This window comes from Aphelocoma coerulescens (assembly GCF_041296385.1).
Source record: "Aphelocoma coerulescens isolate FSJ_1873_10779 chromosome Z unlocalized genomic scaffold, UR_Acoe_1.0 ChrZ, whole genome shotgun sequence".
NCBI classification, from domain to species: Eukaryota; Metazoa; Chordata; class Aves; order Passeriformes; family Corvidae; genus Aphelocoma; species Aphelocoma coerulescens.
Genome location: NW_027184085.1, coordinates 3653204 through 3673605, shown reverse-complemented (window position 1 = coordinate 3673605; position 20402 = coordinate 3653204). Strand labels below are relative to the sequence as shown.

The following is a 20402-nucleotide window of genomic DNA, read 5'->3' as shown; positions in this document are numbered from 1 at the left end:
AAACAATGTTGGATGACAGTTGTGGACATTGAAAATTGCTTGAAATGTGAGGGGAATATTAAATTCTGAACTCAGTCCAGCCTTTAATAGTGTGCCAGCCTTTGTCATCAGTTACTTAACAATAGATATGCATTCTACTAGAGAAAAATGCCCCGTGGTATTATCTCCATATACACAGACTGTAAATTATCATATGACACTACAGAACATGGCTACAACATGGGCCTTTGTAATCTTTTGGGTTTTGTCTACTGGAGCCCTCTTTGGCTAATAAAACACAATTTGGCACCCAGTGGTGAAGAGGAGGTGCAAGGTACCTTATTCATACAGTTCTTTGTGCTTGGAGATTTTATTTTTGCGGTTTGTTGGTTTGGTTTTATTATTATTATTATTATTATTATTATTATTATTATTATTATTATTATTATTATTATTTTGTTTGTTTTCTTGTTTGTTGTGTTTTTTTAATGTATCTGTGTCATGGTAAGTCTGGGCATCATGGCTCCTTCGTACTGGATGCTGCAGAAATCTTCCACTGCTATTGTGGTTCTCCATGGGGTTTCCTTTTGCATGTAAATATATAACCACTGGTTATATATTTTTATTAGTGATAGGAAGAAGATAAAGAAACTGTGAGAAGTAGCAGGGTCACTGAGTTAGAGCTGGCTTGTGGCAAGCATTGCAAATGGAAACAGGGCTTCTCCATGTATTTCTATGAAAGGGACAAAAGAAAGGGGTGATATAAAAATTCAAGAGGACTGGGAATGCTTAAAACCACATAGTAGAAGAAGTGGTGCATCTGTTGCAAACATTTATTTCAATGTTATTTCAAGAATAACTACTTCCATAGGAGTATTTCACTATTTACCACTTGTAGAAAGCCTCTGTTGACAAATATACATGCATGAAGTCCTCAGGTCCTTGGTAAAATGGATAAAAATTATTTTCTGTGACACACCAACCCCTTACAAGGGAAAATTTTACTATGATAAAAAAAATTGCTAACACTTTGTTTTGTAGAAACCATTTTGAAACATTTTAGAAGCTGTTCTGTACCAGTAAACTTATTTTTTACATCAGTGAGAGAGGAAATAGACATTTGCTGAAAGCAAAACAAACCTGTGTAAATGTTTTATAGGCAGTACATTGCCTTATTCACACCACAGTTTCCTTAAAACATTGTAACAATGACTTTCTAATCCTGAACTTATATTTTATAATTTATGCTGCTTCATTTCTTTTGGCATATCATTCAGTGAGAACAATGAGGAGGTCAGTCAATCCTATGTTTGTTTCTATTGATTGTCATTATTTATTCATTAGCTCATTTATTTGTGTCATGCTGGCAATACACATGACACTATACAGATAAGAAAGCATTGACAGTCAACATGCAAATGCACAAAAGGAAGTTACAATTCAACATTATCAATTTGACTAAGGACTGTCTTGCTAACTCCAGTAATTATAAGAATTCTGGGGTTTGGTAATTTTTTTCCATTCCTTTTCTGACTGACATCAGTGAGACTCAGCTGGGGTTTCTGCACTGACATCAACATGACCTAGTGACAATCTATGGGAAACTGGGGAGACTTATGGCTTAATAGGGGCATTATGAAAAAATATTTGATGTGCTTGAAAGGGGAAGCAACTGCAGAATTCTGTTTGTTCCTTAAGGACCAGGTAAAACAAGCAAGCAACACAATGAATGTAAAATTTTATAGAACCATGATAAATATTTAGCACTGAGACACGGGGAGTACCTTAAATTCCTGCTTGGGAGTCACCACTGCCACAGCTGGATCTTTGGGGAAAATTTCTTATTGTTTGCTCCAGCCATAGCACAAGTTGTGACTAAGTGCCATGACCTTGCTTTTAAACACTCATAATATGACACTTTTCTCTTGTTAACTTTCTAATGTTTTCCTCCCTATATTTCTTCCTTTTTTTTTTTTTTTAATTAGTAACTTTCAACATCTATTTCACATTTATAAGTGGGCACTAAAATCACAAGAGGAATGGATTCACATACCTGGCCTTATGCAACCTTTCCAGATTCTACAGTCCATTGCTTAAGATATAAGTTCCTTAAGGTGTTGGAAACTTAAATTCACATTCATACTTTCAAGCAAAGAGGAAATTTAAACTCCAATCTTCTTCTTCCCAGACAATTACCCTGGTCATTTGAGGTGACATAGAAAAGTACAAATTTCTTTGACACTTCTTTTTGAAACATTGTTGTGGCATCTGAATTCCTTTGTGAGTCTATCACCCCAGTTTGAAAATACTGTATTTAGTATTGTGTATTTTGGACATTTCTAGTAGTCCTTCAATTCTGCTTCCCAATTGACTCAGTATAACCCAAATATGTGAAAACTTTAAGCTGAAACTGTGCCTTCAGGAAATAAATGCTTTCCTGAAGAGAAACTATTCACCATGTTGCACTCCAGGCTCAGTCCAGCAATGATTTATGTCTATACTTAATTTTGCACCAGGGGTAGCTGTGCTGAAGTCAGAGGGACTGCTCAGAGTTCAGAAAGTTAAGCACATACTAAAGATTTTGTGGGATTGAGCTGATGAAGAAGGATTCTGCTATTAACAGGCAGTAGAAAGAGATGAGCAGTTTGAGTCCTTCAGCATCCCTTAATCCAGCCATTAAACCACTTCTATGTCTTGCTGTGCTTATGAGGGTCACAGCAGAAATGGAATAGTTCTTAAAGAACCTGAAGTGCCTGAGATCCCTGTGGTTTCCAGTAGACTGGATTTATGCTGCAGTTGCTCTTTCCCTCCAAGTTATCCATCTGCATGTTCTGTGTCCAGCCTGGCACAGTAGAGAGAGCCCATGCTGCTGGAGGGGCCAAGCAGCTAATTCTTGAGAATTAGTGTTTGGGCTTTGTACCCCAAAAGGACAGGTGCCTCCAAATCCATGGACTTCAAAACTGTCCCAAGATTTCTAGAGGTCTTCCAAAGGGCATTAGTGAGAAAATGCATGTGGTTATAGACAATAGGGCTACAATGATGGGGAAGGGTCTGGAGGGGATGCCACACAAGGAGTGGCTGAGGCCACTTTGTTCAGCCTGGAGGAGACTGAGAGGAGACCTCACTGTGGTCTTCAACATCCTCATGAGGGGAATTGGAGGGGCAGCATCAATCTCTTCCTCTCCGGTGACCAGGGACAGGACCCAGAGAAGGCTGGAGCTGTGCCAGGGAGGTTTAGGTTGGATATCAGGGAAAGGTTCTTCCCCCAGAGGGTGCTGGGCACTGCCCAGGCTCCCCAGGGAATGGGCACGGCCCCGAGGCTGCCAGAGCTCCAGGAGGGTTTGGACAGCACTCTGAGGCACAGGGTGGGATTGTTGGGGTGTCTGTGCAGGGTCAGGAGTTGGATTCAATTATCCTGGTGGGTTCCTTCTGACTCAGGACATTCTATGGTTACACAGGTGGTAGGAACACATGAAATAAATAAAAATTTAATTATTTTTGTTGCTCTTTATACACACAGATTACTGTTATGTAACTTGTGACAGAAGAGCATAGGGCCAAAATCTGGAAGTGTACTCATAGCCCAGGAAAAAAAATGCCTCCTGTTACCTTCAGTTATGACCATCTTCAAACTCCTTTTTCTAAGCACAAAAAAGAGACCTGAAAAAGGTCTTAACATTTGGTATTTGCTTTTTCCAGTTGTGAATAACCAAATCAAAGGTATATGACTATTTCTCATTTAAATAAAAAAAATAAATAAAGGTGCTTCCCTCCTCTGTGATTTTAGTCCTTGGAAAAAAAACACTATTCAACAGTCAGGAAAAGGTTCATCCTGAGTTAGGAAATGGTTACAGATCTAAGGTAGATCAGTTCAGCTGCTTCCCCACCAAATAGTTCCTCTATGGCTGCACAAATCACCTGGACACAGCTCCTCAATCTTCTAAGATTTCTCTTGGAATCGAAGGGATTTAACTTCCAAAATTATCTTGAGGCTCTGGCTACAACCTGTTTGAGACTTTGTTTCCAACAGATAAAAATATGGAGAATATTTCTTCTATACTCTTTTGACATGACATCAGGTTAGAAAACACTTAATGCATGTAAGAAGCTTAGGGTAGGAAATAGTAAGACAAATGGCAAACAAATCCTGTATATATCTAAAAAGGTGCAACTTGACTTTGAGCAGCTGAATATGGCTTGAACAAACTGGTTGCACTTATTTACGTAGAAGTTTTTTAAGCTAGCTGACAAAATATTATTTGATCACTTGACAATTAAAAATATGTTCAACAGTATCAATAAATTAGTACCTAGTATTTGTTTCCTGATGTATTGTATCAAGTGAAGGGCAAAGATGAAAATCCATAATATAAAATCAATTCCATTCAAACCAGTAAGCCCAAACAACATTAGGAGTTTTGAATTATTTCCCGCTGACCCCACCATCTTGTTTTTATTAAATAAGAATCAAACTGGGGCTTTTGGGAATAAGATGATCAGATGATTTTGCTTAGTAAACAGTAACACCTAGAGATTTGATTTCTGGCCAGTTCCTGTGTTTGGCAGGGATGCTGTTTGTCAGGGAGCACTGCTTGCAGACTGATTCATTGTGCACTTTGATTTCACAGATAAGAAATTCAGTCAGTATGTTTCCCACAAAACCAAATTCCTGTGCTTTGGTGATGAACCAGCTGATGGGAGAGGGGTTTCAGGGAAGGAGAATGAAGGAGAGAATCCATTGCAAACAGATATGTGTTCGTAGGCAGCATCTTTGATTTCTAGGTGGTGGTGGCGTGGTTTATCTCAAAGCAGTTACTTAATGCTTGGTGTAAGCAGAGTATCATTAGAGTGACTAATGCATCCCTAACAAAAAGTACAATGCAGAGAAATGTTAGATCTGTTTTTCTAAAATATATCTGTAGTAAATCCAGTGAAACTGTTGTATCTGCAGTAATGTTACCTTAGCAATGAATGTGCAACCCAAGGGGAAGGCTTACTGACTGTAGACTTGCAGTGAAGTATCCTCAAAGTCCCCATCTTTGAACACAGAAAACAAGTAATGAATCCTCTATAAAAATGTTCTGCAGGTTCTCCTCTTTCAGTTCTAAATCACATCCTTTTTCTTGATTTGCTGATTTCAAATATTGCATGCATTGCCTGTATCTTCTTATTAGTAGTCACAGTCCACCTAATGTACAGCTGCATTTCATGAGCAGAGCACCCTCTTTACAAGCTCTCTCGTTTGCTTATGTGCCTGTAAATATATAAATGCTTTTTAAGAAATGTTTAGGGTTCTTCTTCTGCATTTATTGCAAGGGAACGCAAAATACATGAAAAAGCACAAAAAGAAGCCTTTGGGTGTCTCTGAAATTCAGTCTCGTTCTCCCAGGAGAACCGGTGGGTGTGGTGATATGCTGTGCTATGTATGGGTGAGTAAGGGTCAGTATGGAACTTCCAGAAATGCATGGTGCTTTGTATGGCTGGAAAAATCTCTGGAACTTCTGGTCGTGCTACTGACAGTGAAATCCCACAAGCCCTCGAGTCCATGATGAAACCTGTGGCTAGAATCATTTTAAGTCTCCCCATTTCAGCTCCCATTTAAAGAGATCAGTTGCCATTTGAAGCCTTCAAATAAATGATGACATGCAAACATAGCCTTTACAAATTACTGTTATTAATCATTCTTCTTCCATCCTATGGCCTTTAAAACCCTTGTGGGAAGAGAACCATTACTCAGAATCTCAACATGAAGGGATGTGCACAGCAGCAGTTCTCCTCTGGAGAGGCTGTGCAGCCATGCAGACATGTGTACATCATGTCCTGAGTCTCCCTGTCCTACAACAACCAGTCCTAGCCAGGACACTGGGTGACACCTCTACCTACACTGCAACGAAACCACACACTCCAATTGCAGACTGGATAGTGGCTGTATTATATATATTGACATCATAGGATAGTTTGGGTTAGAGTGGACATTTTAAAGGCCACCTGGTCCAATCCACAGCCATGGGCAGGGACACCTTACACTAGACCAGGTTGCTCAGAGTCCCATCCAACCTGACCTTGAAGCCCTGTCCAGACTGACCTTGAGATTCAATGTCCTTGGAAGCAAAGCTGTAATCAGCTCATTCTCCTTAAGCTTCTCATAATTAAGGAATATGTGTTTGGCATTGCAATATCAAGTGTTTGATATTGTCCTCAATAACAGGAGGAAGAACCTGGTTCCCAGCCCAGAAACACATTTAGACCAGAATAAACAGTCCAATATATGATAGATATCCAATGGGTATAACCAGGGGAAAATTAGTTTCCTAAAGTTCTGATCAGTGGGAAAAGAAGTGGGTACCCAAAAAATGCTGAATGTCCTTTCATCAGAGTCTACCTCTTGCTATCAAAGAGGCCAAAACCCTTGGTTGTTGCAGGCCAAAGCTGAGGTAAGATGAACCCTGGCTTTATTGGCAACGGGTGGAGGCCACAGAAGACATCAAACGGGCCACGAGACAAATGTTAGGAAAGATGAGAATAGGTCATGAAGATGAGTGATCAATGCAGGTGTGGAACACGTTGGTGGGAAAGGAATTGCAGGTCTTCTGTCTTCCCCATTGCCTCACGATTTATGTATTTATATAGCGAAACTGAGATCCTGTATCCAAATCAGACACTTTCATTTCTACATGAAAAACTGCATGTTGAAAAGCTGGAATTACAGAAGAATGTCACACAATTATTTAAGAGCTGGCAAAAATGCCTCCTACTCAGAGACTTTGGGAATACAATGTGCTTAATTTTTCAAAAAGACTATGTGGAGTTAACTGAGTACCTCTGGAAGAAAAAAAATGCCAAAACTCTTAAAAAAACAATGAGAAAGGTTGAACAAACCTAGAAGCTGAAGTCTGGTAAAATCAAAGGAGAAATCAGGCACAGAATTTGTAGTTGGCAGGGGTTTTTGTGTTTATTTGAGGGGTGGGGGGGATTTTTAATTCATTTGTTTGCTTATTTTCTGGGTTTTTTCAGCCAGGAAAGTCAATATAGCACTGACTCCACAAGCTCAACTTAGACTACAAGCAGACAAGTATTCATCAAACACAAATTATTCACTAAGCCAAAACCCCTTTCCACATCTTGGCTCAGTTATCTCACAGAACTGCATGGTGAGGTGTCTGGAAGTGCCTGGTGGAGGTCTTTGACTTTCTGCTGGCTCCTGCAGCCAACCTCTGGCTTTTCCAGCAGCTCTTTTCTACCTGGGATGGTCCTGGCAAAATCCCAACCCAATGAACTGGAACAAGTGTTTTTAGAGGTAGATATGCTGAATATATACTACTTGAGGGAATCTTCTGAGACTTGGGCAATCTTTGACCAGAAATTGAGCAACCAAAGGATTAGGTCAAGATCTCGGGAGTGGCAGGAGGGAAGTCTAAAAGAAAGGAGGAAAATTCTACATAAATCAAGAAAAAGTGGAAGTTGGAAGACGAATGATGTTAAATGCAGGAACAATACTTAGGGGGTGATGCTGGAGAGTCAGACTGGAACAAAGAGTTGGAGAGAAGTAAAATCCAAGAAAATAATTTTGCAAACTATGCTGGAATCACTGGCCCCTACAGAGGGGTAATTCAAGGCCAGGCATACATTATAGCTGGGGAAAGTTAATAATGGCAGTAAAGCCATCATTCCTGCAGTAACTGGAAGTGGTGCACAGGAAGCTATTTTCAATTTGGTGACTATGTGAGACTTTCAATAGCTATTAGGAGGATAATTAGGGGTGAAATGAACATTAAATCAATGTTTGCGAGCTAAGCTTTATGTATGTGTGTATGAATAAGCACGTCTGCTTTTGCTTTCACCAAAAACAGGACAAAACTTTCCCCTCAAAGTCATATTTTTTTTCTCACAGAAGCAGCATTTTGTCTCATTTTCTGCTCTAAACCCACATTATTTCCCTTTCAAAGCACTTTTCTTATTTCCCTGAATTCCTCATGGCTACATTTGTGTAGGAAGGGAGCTCTGCTACATGACAAAAGGAGACTGGGTCACACTGGCAAGCTGAAATCTTCAGGGTAAATCACTTACTGATGCAAATCAGAAACCTCCCAGGTCCAGATTGGAGTAAAGAGGGGCTTGGAGGCAAGAAACCACACATATGTATGAATCTGCTTAAAACCAGCCGCGGCTGTAGTGCATTTCTGGATAGAGTTGTCTTTTACTAGGGAATTGTTTATTAATAATGACCCTGGGCTCACCGAGTTTTCAAAACCCTCTTTCAGAGAGTACAGTCATTGCTGCATACATTTCACTACTACCTCCTCACAGCGTGGATTTAAAAGAAAGCACCTTATTATAACAAGGAGAGAAAATGGGTAGCACAGAGGTGCTTGGCTAAATGGAGCAGCTGCTTTTGGCCTGAATAGCTGCTCAGTGTAAATAAGCCGTGGCAGTTTTTCAACTGGGTTCGGAGCCAATGCAATAAGGCAAGAGAAGAACAAAACTAACCAGGTAATTAAAAAAAAATAAAATTAAAAATAAAGCAGGGAGGGGAGACACAGTTGTGGACTGCATAATATCATGAAATAAAACAAAAATCCTCCTCCTGGGTGTTCTCTTGAGCCGGGCGGAGAGCACTTTTCCCCCCTCCCCAAACTGATGGTCTAAAGAAGATGTCGGTGCTGTCAGGGCCTGATGAACTGCTTCCAAGCCACAGGGCAGGGCTTCACGCTGCCTTCACACGGGGAAAGTTTTCTGCGTTTGTCTATGCAGCAACACACATTCTCTCAGATTAATTCCAGCTGTGCAGTGCCTCGCTGGCAGGGTCGTTATGTATTAGTAATGCTATCCGATTTGAGCAAATGGTCTCCCCTCGCACATCTCACTCTCTTACCAGTGCTTTCTCTCACATGTACATACTAACACAAACCTTATCTTCTTTCTTTCCCCCCCCCTCCCTTTTTTAACAAAAGAGGCCTGATTTTTCTCTAGTGATTTCGATACACAACTGCTCTCCTCATTAGCACAAAGTCCTCACCAGCTTCACCTGGAAATAGCATCAGACAAAGCTGTGCTGACAGCTTTGTCATTTAGAGGCAGGAGACTGCAAGCACCACCCTGGTGGTGTAAATTAGGAGTAACTCCACCATCAGGGGCTCTTCTGTGTGTGAATCCAGATAGGATGAGAATTGTGCTGACAGCACACAGTTGCAAAGCTTAAGGATGCTTAGCCCTGATTCTTAATTTCCCAACCTATTCATCGCAACCATCCACTTACACAGAGCTGATATCCTTATACATCTACATTTTTCATTTCTTAGCCATGTTATTTTTACAGCTTGCTTCTTATCACAGACTTATCTTCGGCAACAGTGGCACACTGTGGGTCATTTCATTTCCACAACAGATATCCAACAGCTCTGAGGCTGTCTTCCTCCAAGAATATTACAAATACTTGTTGCATTGGCCGTACACACACACACACACACACACATATGTGCAGCACTTTACAACACACTGTAAGAACCTACATGTTAAAACTGAGATACACATCTGTGGTGTCTTGCCACAAAACATTCCTCGAAGTGGTTTGCCAGAGAGCTTTCCAGCTTCCTTCTTTTCTGAGCATTGTGTCAGTCTGCAAGCCAGTACATGGAGAAAGTGTTTGTTTAAATCAACAGAAATATGATAGTACTCACTAGAAATCTAGTAAAATTCCAAGCCATTAATTTTGCATGTTACAGAATCATCTTTCAGCAAAGACTGTAGAATCCTAGAGCAGTTTGGGTTGAAAGGGACCTTAATGCTCATCTCATTCCAACTCTCTGCCATGGAGAGGGACATCTTTCAGTGTATCAGGTTGCTCAATGCCCTGCCCAACCTGGCCTTGAATGAACAGGGTTCTAAGTTCTAAAATATGCGAGTCAGCACTCAACATTTCATTTCTTTTGTTCTTGAGTCTTTGCTCTTCCAGCATTCTCAATTCCTTCTCTTCCTAAAACTGCTGAAAAACTGTTAAAAGGTGTATTTGACACCAAGTGAGAAATAGGGTTGAAAAACTAAGAAAATTAATTGCGACACCCTATTTCCATGTCCTGGAACTTTTTTCCCCGGGCTCGGGGAAATTTGCTACCACAGCCTTTAGGAGTGATCATGGGCAAACCAGTTTAGTGTGGATCCTCAAAGACTTTTAGAAGTCCTCTTACAGACAACCTGCCAGTTGTTGGCCTCTTTGCGCCTCAGTTTTCCACATAAAATGGGAATTGCTGTATGAGAATGGGGATTGCTGTGTTAAAATGGGGATTGCTGTATTGTCCTTCCTTGCAACTGAACTTTCCAGAACTTCAGCATGTAACACAGTTGTAAGACTGCAGCAGGAGCTCAACATTATTGGTTTTGGAGAATATATGAATAGGGTCAATCTGTGCTGATTTATAAGCTCTTACAGACCAGAGTCAGCATCTGTAAGGCTGGAGGGCAGACCACCACCCTGCTCCATGGAATCATAGAATCATTAAGGTTAGAAAAGAACTCTCAGATCACCAAGTTCAGCTATAAACCCAGCACCATGCTTGCCATTAAACCATGTCCTCAAGTGTCATATCCACACATTTTTGAACACTTCCAGATATGATGACTTCACCACTGCCCTGGGCATGTTTCCTAATGCCTCATCTGAACCTTTCCTGGTGCAACTTGAGGCCAGTTTCCATGTGTAAGATCTTTATTACATCTGACTTCTGCAGATACTGTGTTGGAGTAAAGGTAGAGAGAAACACTCTGCTTCTACTGCTGAGAGTTGTGGGCCGCTATGTGTGGTTCACAAATACATTAAGTATGTTCTAACTTTTGAAATACCAGGCTTAAAAACTGACTCTGAATATGTATAGTAGCAGCAAAACGCTCAGAGAAAGAGAAATATCAATCGTAACTGTTATATAATGTACCTGCCTTCTGCAAGGTCCTTCTGAAACTCAGTTTTGTGTCAACACAGCTTCAGGCCATGCTGAGAAACCTTATCATACTGCCAGGGAATACAATAGAGGTGGTGGAGATTTTGTGGGGGTTCCTGTGGCTCACATATCTGTGACGTGACAGCCATGTGGTTCTGGTTAACATTTTGGAGAGCTGTCCAAAGTCGAAAAATGTTATAAAAACAGAGAATGTTACTGAAAATGTGCCCAGCTATTCTATCTTGTCTGTGTGACTGCTCTGGGGGGCTGATTTCTCATTGTTTTGGTGTGCACATCCCCCTTGGGGAAGTCAGCCTGCACATTTTATATCTGCTGCTGGATGGGGACCTGCAACACATCTACTTGCAGAGGTTTCTCAGGTGCTGTGTTTTGAAGCAACTGTTTGCCCACCCAGCCCGTGAAGCCCAATATATCTGCCCAAGCCTCAGGTCTTGGTTTGTAACCTTCATATCTCCATGTACTTTAATATTCATCTCACAGTATTAATCCCTTTGCTTCATAGGTCTGGGCTGTATTAGTAAGTTAGTAATGTCCATTGCAAAAATATCCAATTGCCTTTTAAATTTGCTGCTGAGGCCATGCTGAGTGCTTGGACATTGCTCATGTTCAGTAACATGCAAAATTAAATATGTAAAATGATGTGTAAAATGGGATCCATTGCAATGGATGTTGACTTATTTAGTGGAATGGATGTCTGCAAGTTTGTTATTTTCCTTGATCAGAGAGAAATATTCTCCTTCTACTGCCATAAGTAGTGATATAAATTATGTTCATAAATGATTTTGGGTAGAGTGGTTAGGAAGAAGTCTTTGATCCTTGAGCCATCAATAGTTCTTTGCCTTCTTTGGAGCACATTAAAATGCTGGCCTACTATTTAATTCTACAAGCATCCCTAACACTCATTTCTTATGTAGGTAAGAGAGTCCCTTGTGAACAGTGTCCTTCAGTTTCATTTCCATGATACAGCTTTTGAGAAATCAGAGCCAGAGAACTATATGTCTCTAGTAAAGGCCAATGTACAGTAGTTCAGACATATTTAGGACAAAGCAATGGCATAAGCTAAATAAATAAATAAATAAATAAATAAATAAATAAAATACACAGCCCTGCAGTGGATGAGGGAAAAAAAAGAAAAATAGGTTTCTGGTATAAAGTTACTGAGTGCCAAAAGAGTGAGGCTGAACTTTCTCAAGATGGCAGGAATAAAAATATTGATAAAAGTAGTAGCAAAATAAAGTGTTCCAATTTAGTGACACTAGTTCTCCAGAAATAATTTAGAAGACTATGCGAGAAGGAAGCACAAAGAGAACTAAAGGTGAAGAGTAAAGATAAGAATGATTCATAAATTGAAGATGATATTTTTATCCCTTCTGCTGCTAAGAAATAATGCGCAATGTAACAAGTACTTCTTCAAGGGCACTGAAGGAGCGCTGCACTTTAGATATTGAAAATAGAAAAGCCAAGAAGAATATGTCCAAAATGCTTGAAGGTGTGGGGTAATAGTATTTTATTTCCTTAGTAATTGCCATGTATTAAAGCTTGAACTGACTCAGAAGATGTATTCTTGTAAAGAGGAACAAAAGATTAAATGGAAGCAATCTACAAAAATGGACTGAAGAGAAGGTTGCTCATAACCATAGGAAAGGAAAAATGAAAGCAGGAGGAATGTAAGAACATATCTCCTACTTTCATTTTCTCTAACCAGGCTCCGAGCACTTTAACCTCTTTTGTAGGTAAGACACCACTGCAAAAGGCAGTACAAAGGTTGTTCGAGGCAGAAATGAACTTCCAGTCAAAGTGTGTTTCAGAGAGCAGATTTAATGTTTCTATATTTATTATAAGTGTACATCTTGAACAGATCTTTGCAGGATGACAGAGGGATAAAATTGGCAGTTTCTTGGTCTCGAGTATAAATGGTTTAACCCTTTGCAAAAGTGTTGAATTCAGAATTACTTTTGTAGAACATTAGAGGAGAACTAGTGTTCTCGCAATCAGTGGCTTGGACTAAGAGTTCGGCTTCCAAGATTTAGTCCGGACATTCCATGTGCATTGGTGTTGACTTGCCCAGAGGACTCTTCACTTTTTCTGGTTTGTCTTCTGAGTTGTCCATCTCACCTCTCAGATCTTTGGTATTTCAGGGCTTGCCTCTTCACCATGTTGTGAACAACCAAAATTCCTTGTGACTCATAATACCGACAAGTATGATTTTATTAATTAAGTAATACAATTCATGCATCATCTCAAATTTAAACCATATCTTCCTGCCTTTTAATTTTTAAACCTCTGAGATAAGGCCTGGGAGAATGAAATCTGCCAGGTAGGAAAGAGCAGGGACAGCTTTTTCAAAGGCACAGTAACCCTTCACTCCTCTTAAGCAAGTGGGAGCAAAACATTTTCAAGATTAGGGAGTACAAGACCTGTGATGGCTCCACAGATAATGCCTCAGGATCAGAATCAGAAAGTAGAAGACCTGTATCATTCTGTATTTTTCCATTAACTGGTGCAGTCTGACTCACCAAAGCTGAAAGAGAGCTGACTTAACTCTAGAAAGGCTCTTTTTCCTAGCAGAATTAACTGTGTAGAAACAGGACACATCTTTTTTTCTTAAACTAGCCATGCAAACTTGAGCATATTGGTTTGATCACAAAATGCTAGTCTAGAGCCAAATCCTTCCTCTACTTAAGAATTTAAACAATAATGTGCAAATTGGCCCTTGGCAACTCCTTTCTCTTGAGTATGTGAGCTGTGACCTTGATGGCAGCATATTCTGTGTTTTCTCACAATACAATTTTCATTACTTTTTTCCCTAAGTACAGTAGCCTTACTAACAGGGGTGGTGAAATACCAATTCTTGTCATGCTTATCAAGAGAGAATTTTAAAAATTCTTGAGAAGTGTTGGTGAAGTGGTTGAAAAAATTTGGCATGGAATTTCAATGCCTTGCTCTGTTACAGATTTGGGATTTAGGGTTTTTTGAATAATAATGAAAAGGCCCTGAAACACTGCAAGTTGGGTACCATTGCCTGACAAATCTGTTTTCTTTGTGAGAAAAAGAAGTACAATTCCACTTGAATTGTTCATGTTTAATGACGATGTAATGGAATTTAACAGCAAAAGGCACAAATCAGGAAGCAAGGAAAAGAAACCTTTTCTCCACCTTGCTGATGAATAGATGAATGTCCTCTGTTTTGAGGAATACTTTTCATAATCTGGTGATATCTAAAATATGAGTTTTAGATATGTATTAAAAAGAGGTGTTGAAATAAGTTATAGCATATCCAAAAAAACCCAGCATAATGTGGAGAGGTTAAAACATGAAAATATATAAAATGCAATTATATAATGTATTAGGGACAAAAAACCCTCAGTGTTTGCTTTTCATTACTCAATGTGCATGCAATGATGCCTTAAAATGTTTTCTATCATATATTAAAAATGTTTAAAGCATAAAAATTAATTTTAAAGCAAGTAGTTCTGTCCTGTGAGTGATGTGAAGCAGGAGAATGATCCTGAGAGATAAAGCAGTGGTACAGTGGTGGCCATCTGGTATAGAGGAAAATACAAGTCACTGTTAAATAGTCAGAGATATATAGGTGTTAGGGTGACCGAAAAAGAAGTAGCTGTCCAAACCAGACTTTAACAAGTTTTTGAAAAGTTGAGGAAATTTCCTGAAGATTGGGTGGCTGCCAGTGAAATCCCTGAATTTGAGCAGATCAGAAGAGATGGCTCAGTAAACTGGTTAGTCAGATGTCAGTCTGACCAAGCTACTGGAACGTTTAATTAGGGACTCAATAAAAAAATAATTAGAGGCTGAAAATACACATCTACTGGTCAACATGTTTGCATGAAAGTAGGTATTGTCAAACAAATTCTTCTTTCTTTTTTTTTTTTTTCCCCAGCATTGAAGGTCTGATAAAGACAACAGTGTTGACATAATACACTTGAATTTCTCCAATGAATTTGATTTAATACCACATGACTTTTAGATTAAAAACCAGCACATTATATTGAATTAACAGGGCACACATTAGAGGGATTAAAACTCCCTGTCTGACAGGTCTTGAAACAGAGTCTTTAATGTGGAGAAATCCGTGAGTTGAGTTACTGCTAGTGCAGTCTTCAAGGGATTAGGGTCTTAATCCAGCTCGCTTCAGCATTTCTATCAATGAGATAAGTCTTTACCACTAAAATCTGAAGATGCCACAATGGTTTTAAAATGACAAGTAATGAGTGCAGTAATGAGTGAAATGCCTAACCAGAGGTTCAAAATCTATTAGAGTAAGTTCATAAACAAAACAAAATGTGCAACACCCATCAACAGAAACTATGGATGAAATTTATAAGGTGGAAGACAAAAAGCAAGTGAAAATTAATCTCAAAAGTAGGAACTATAAGACAATGACTTTCTCAATATGAGATTTAGGATTGATATTTGAATAAATATGGTCTCAGAAAATACCAAGAGGGAAATATCATAGAAAATATGCAATATTGTCACTGTGTTATAGGATTGTTTTTAAAGGAAACATTTTCCAAATTTTCAGATAAAATGACACTTGGAAAGAAAAATGGCAATCTTTTCTTCCAAAAATGTCAATACAAAACATTAGAAATTTCCAAATGTTCTTTCAGCTCTCTTGGCCACAAAATTTATGTTGATTTTTGACCACACTTCATGAATAACTCGCATCCCTCTGGAGCCATGCTTTGTTGATGGGCTTGTTGGGATTTTTTTCCTAACGAATGCACTCATTCAAAACAAAACTCAGTCATCTCCGATCATTACTCAGCATTGTTAGAAAAGCTACAAAATTTCTTGTGGCTTCTTGAAATAAAATGGAGTAAGAAAAGAAAAGCATATGGAGGGTAAGTATTATCAATTTCTATTTGGGGAAAAAAGCCTTTCTGTGTAATTTTAGAACTGTGTGTGGCTAGTGACATGTGGGAGAATTACATAGCAGCAGAATGGGCAGAAATGGGTATTTTAATTTTCAAGACCCAATTTATAAGAATGCTCTTATATTAAAAGTAAGAGAAATTCAAACTTGAAATTAAACCCAATTTTCTACTAGTGGCAGTTGCAGTATATTGTATCTGCTCATCAGCCAACATGGCAGATTCCCTGTTATTCAAAATCTTTAAGGTATCTCTCTAAAAAGTGTTTGGTTTAATCCACCTTTAGGAAAAAGAAATTTAAACAACACACCTTACATACAATAGATCATCATTACCTGTCTTTTCATGTACAGAAGACGGAAAATGAAATCAAATCAAGCTGAAAACAAGTCATCGTTTAAAAAAAAACACAGAAAATTGTTTGAAAAAAAAAAAACCTCTCAGAATTACTGGACCTTTTGTAAAAAGGTTTGAATTCAAACTTTTATAATTATACTCTAAGGTCATGCTCAGATAATTTAGAATGCTTTAGATTTCTTATTAAAGGAAAAATAGAGTAACTCCCAGCTCAACCTCTGAAACTCCTTCTAGAGCATCAGTGATAGTTACAATTTCTCTCCCTGCAGCGGGGGTAAAACCCCTCTTTCTGCCTGTAAGTGCTCTGACCTTCCCCTGTAAATGCTGGTCTGCTGCCACATGGTTCCCCCTATCCTCAGAACACTCTTTTCTAGTTGTTTTATCTCTTATGTCTGGACACTGTCTATGTTTAATTCTAAGTAATTTTTCTAAATGCACCCATGAGCACACGCACTGTGCATCCAACTTGGTTGTCATATTGCACATCCACGCAGTTATATGCATTTCACTTAACCTGGATCCCAGCAAGGATGTGCTGGTGGGGAATGTGAAGCTCAAGGACAGCAGGAGTGGCATCCTGGGCTGGCATCACTCAGCGTGGGCAGCAGGGCAGGGGGGATTCTGCCCCGCTCAGGTGAGACCCCACCTGCAGAGCTGCCTCCAGCCTTGGAGACAACAGCACAAGGACCTGGAGCTGCTGCAGCCAGCCCAGGGAAGGGACCAGAGAGATCAGAAGGATGGAGATCCTCTGCTGTGGGGAGAGGCTGAGGGAATTGGGATTGTTCAGCCTGCAGAAGAAGCAGCTTTAGGGTGATCTAATTGTGGCCTTTCAGTACCTGAAGGGAGCCTGCAAGGAAGATGAAGACAGACTATTTACAAGGGCCTGGAGTGACAGGACAAGGAGGAATGGCTTCACACTGACAGAGAGTAAGTTTAGACTGGATATGGAGAATGCTAAATTACTAAGCCACTAGCCAACATATTTGTAGAAGTGATGTGGTGAAGTCTGTGCTGACTGGAAAAGGGAAAACACAGCCCTTGTTCCTAAAAAGGGAAAAAGGAAGACCCAAGGGACTGTAGACCAGTGAGTCTCACCTAGCAAGATCATGGAGCAGTTTGTTGTGGAAACTGTGCTAAGGCACATGAAACATAAGGAGGGACTGCTGGCAGCCAACATGGATTCCCTAAGGGCAAATTGTGCCTGGCACATTTCAGCACCCTTCTCTTTGGGGTCACAGTGTTAGAAGATGATGGAAGAGCAGCTGACTTCATCAGCCTGGGCTTCTGCAAAGCATTTGACTCTATCCCACATGACATCCTTGTCTCTAACCTGCAGAGACACGGATTTGACAGATGACTCAGGTGGATAAGGAATTGTCTGGATGGTCTCACTCAAAGAGTTGCATTCAACAATTCAATGTCCAAGAAGAAGCCAGTGGTCAGTGGCATCCTCAGGGGTTGGGATTGGGACTGGTGCTGTTTAACATCTCTGTTGGTGACATGGGCAGGGGGATCAATGCACCCTCAGCACAATTGCCAACATCACGAAGCTGTGTGGTGAGGTCACACACTTGGGGGAAGGGATGCCATCCAGAGGGACCTGGACAGGATGGAGAGATGGGAATGTGCAAACCTCGGGAGTTCAGCAAGGCTAAGTGCAAGGTGCACCTGGGTTGGGGCAATCCCCAGCACAGGTACAGGCTGAGCAGGGAATGGATTGAGAACAGCAATGGGGAGAAGAACTTGAGGGTGTTGGTTAATGAGAAGCTGAATGAGCCAGCCATGTGCCCTTGCAGCCCAGAGACCCTCTGTGTCCTGGGCTGCATCCCTAGAAGTGTGGGCAGCAGGGCAAGGGAGCACCCTGGCCTAGTGGAAGGTGTGCCTGCCCATGCCCGTGGGGTTGGAATGAGATGATCTCTAAGCTGCCTTTTGATCAAACCCATTCCATGATTCTCTGTTTCTATGTGGCTCATTGCATCACACTCTCTGTGTCTGACATGTTAACTTATTTACTAGCTCCATAACTCAGCAACTAATCCACTGAAACACAGCAAATTGTTTTTTCCTTCTGTTTCTTTAAATATGAAACACTGCAATGCAGAAGTGTTTGGACACGTTGCAATAACCTATTTTGATATTCTTTCAAACCTAAGTGTTACTACTACTATCTGAAAATATGTTGTGAATACTTGGCAGGTACTTTTTTCCTCCATTTCCCTACTGTATACATGGTGAGTTGTGGACTTGGAGGATGACATTTTTGACAGATAAAACTCCCATCAGAGTCCATGCCTTGTATTAATTCATAGTAATATTTTGATATAAATGTTAAAAGAAAGAGTCTGTGTGAAAGAATTTTTGACTGCAAATACCAGACAAAATTAGAATAACAATTACTCAAATCTTAATTCAGTGTAAATACAAATATATATTTAATCCCGTGTTGACTTCGTAAACCAGAGATGCGAGGTACTACTTTTCTGGCCTATCCCTGTTTTCATATAATGCAGTGTTTTGGTGAAAATCAATAAAATTTTTCAAAAATTATGTGTATGTTAGGTTGCCTAGAGAGGTTGTGAATGCCCCATCCCTGGAAGTGTCCAGGGCCAGGTGGGATGGGGCTTGAGGGAACCTGGTTTAGTGGAAGGTGTCCCTCCCCATGGCAACTGGATAATATTTAAGACCCCTTCCAAGCAAAATCACTCTGTGGTTCCATATTTGCCATTTCCAATTCTTCCTTTCTCAAGGCACTTTATGTTGTTCTTTGGCTGTTGGCAGCTTGGTTAGTCCACCTGCAAAACAAAAGGTCAAACAGAAAGACAGAGGCAATGAATATAAAAGGTTCCTAAAAACATCTACAAAGAAGATTAAACCTTCTGAAAGTTCTGGAGGAAGCTTGAATATGAAGAGCAGGACTTGGTAGGATTTTTTTCTTCTTTTTCTTCCCAGACATGGGAGACCCAGTTTAATGACATAGGAAGCTATTTCACACCTGTAGTGCAAATGCTGTTATCTTCCACTGACTCCCTCTTAGAATCTACTGCTTCTTTCTGAGGCAGGATTTTGCTGCTGTTGCGGATGTCTGTGGCAGTGGTGGTCTTGGTGATTTCCACTGTAAATTACATTATTTCTTGAAACAGTAATTCAGTGCACAGTTCATGAGAAGCTCATGGTGCCCGAGTCTGTCTTTAAAAGAGAACAAACCATTCGGTTATAGACTGACATATCCCCGGATCCTTCTCTCCCACTCAGTGAGTTTCCAGCACACTTTGGCTGTTGGCTACATTTTATAGGGACAGCAGAGATGCCTACTCTTGGACTTTTGAAGTTACATGGAAACTTCTGCTCATAACTAAGAATCCCCTTGATGTTTTCCATTACCAGTGCAGAAGAACCTGGGGCATAGTCCAAGTTTCTTTGTCTCTGTTTTAGCCAGTTTGTTGTTTGGCTCTTGTTTATAACTTGTTTGGTTTGTTCTTGTTCGGTTTTGTTTATAACTTCGTATGCAACAATCTCACTCTTTCCTTTTGTGACCACCAAGTTGATCTTCTTCAGCTTTACATCAGACTTCTGATCTCAAAAATTCACTTTTTTTTGTGTTTTGAGATTAACTGGTGCAGAGCATAAGAGAGTAAGATAAGGATGAGCAAGAGGTTACTGCAAGTCTGCTCTGATTACTGGAGTTAGCAGAAATTTCTCCTTTCAACGCAAAAGATTAAAAAAAAATAAACTTCACCTTTAATTACTCCAGAGACCAGAGTCTGTATCAGCTAGGAAAGAACATTTCCCACTCAAATCAATAAGTGTTTTTGAGAGGTGAGAAAAACATACCCAGCAGCCAGTCTACCCTGTTTATGTTAACTAGGATGTGTGTGTACCTCTGTATTAATATTGCTCTGTGGTTTTCCAGTTTCTTTTTGTTCGTTCCTCAGCAAGGACAAGGATCATCACATGGTACCATGTGTGCTGTGTTACATAATGATGATTCACCCCCCAGAGGTAGCATAGGGCTGGAAATGATGAAAAGGCTATGCCAAGTTAAAAAACACTCTGCAAACATTAAAATGCAGCTGTGAGTTTCCACATAGATATCTAGGAAAAAAAAAAAAAAAAGAGAGAGAGATAGATACATGTTGATTTATTGAACAGGTTGTCCAGCCTATGTGTAAAATCTTTGTGACAGCAGAGTACATCTTGACATCCTGCAGCTATCCCTCAG

General features: G+C 40.0%; 1 protein-coding gene across 9 annotated transcripts in view; it reads left to right on the top strand.

Annotated features, from left to right (window-relative positions):
• Nucleotides 1-20402, top strand: part of LOC138102991 (urea transporter 2-like) — a 302433-nt gene that overhangs the window by 18892 nt on the left and 263139 nt on the right. The window lies entirely within an intron of this gene.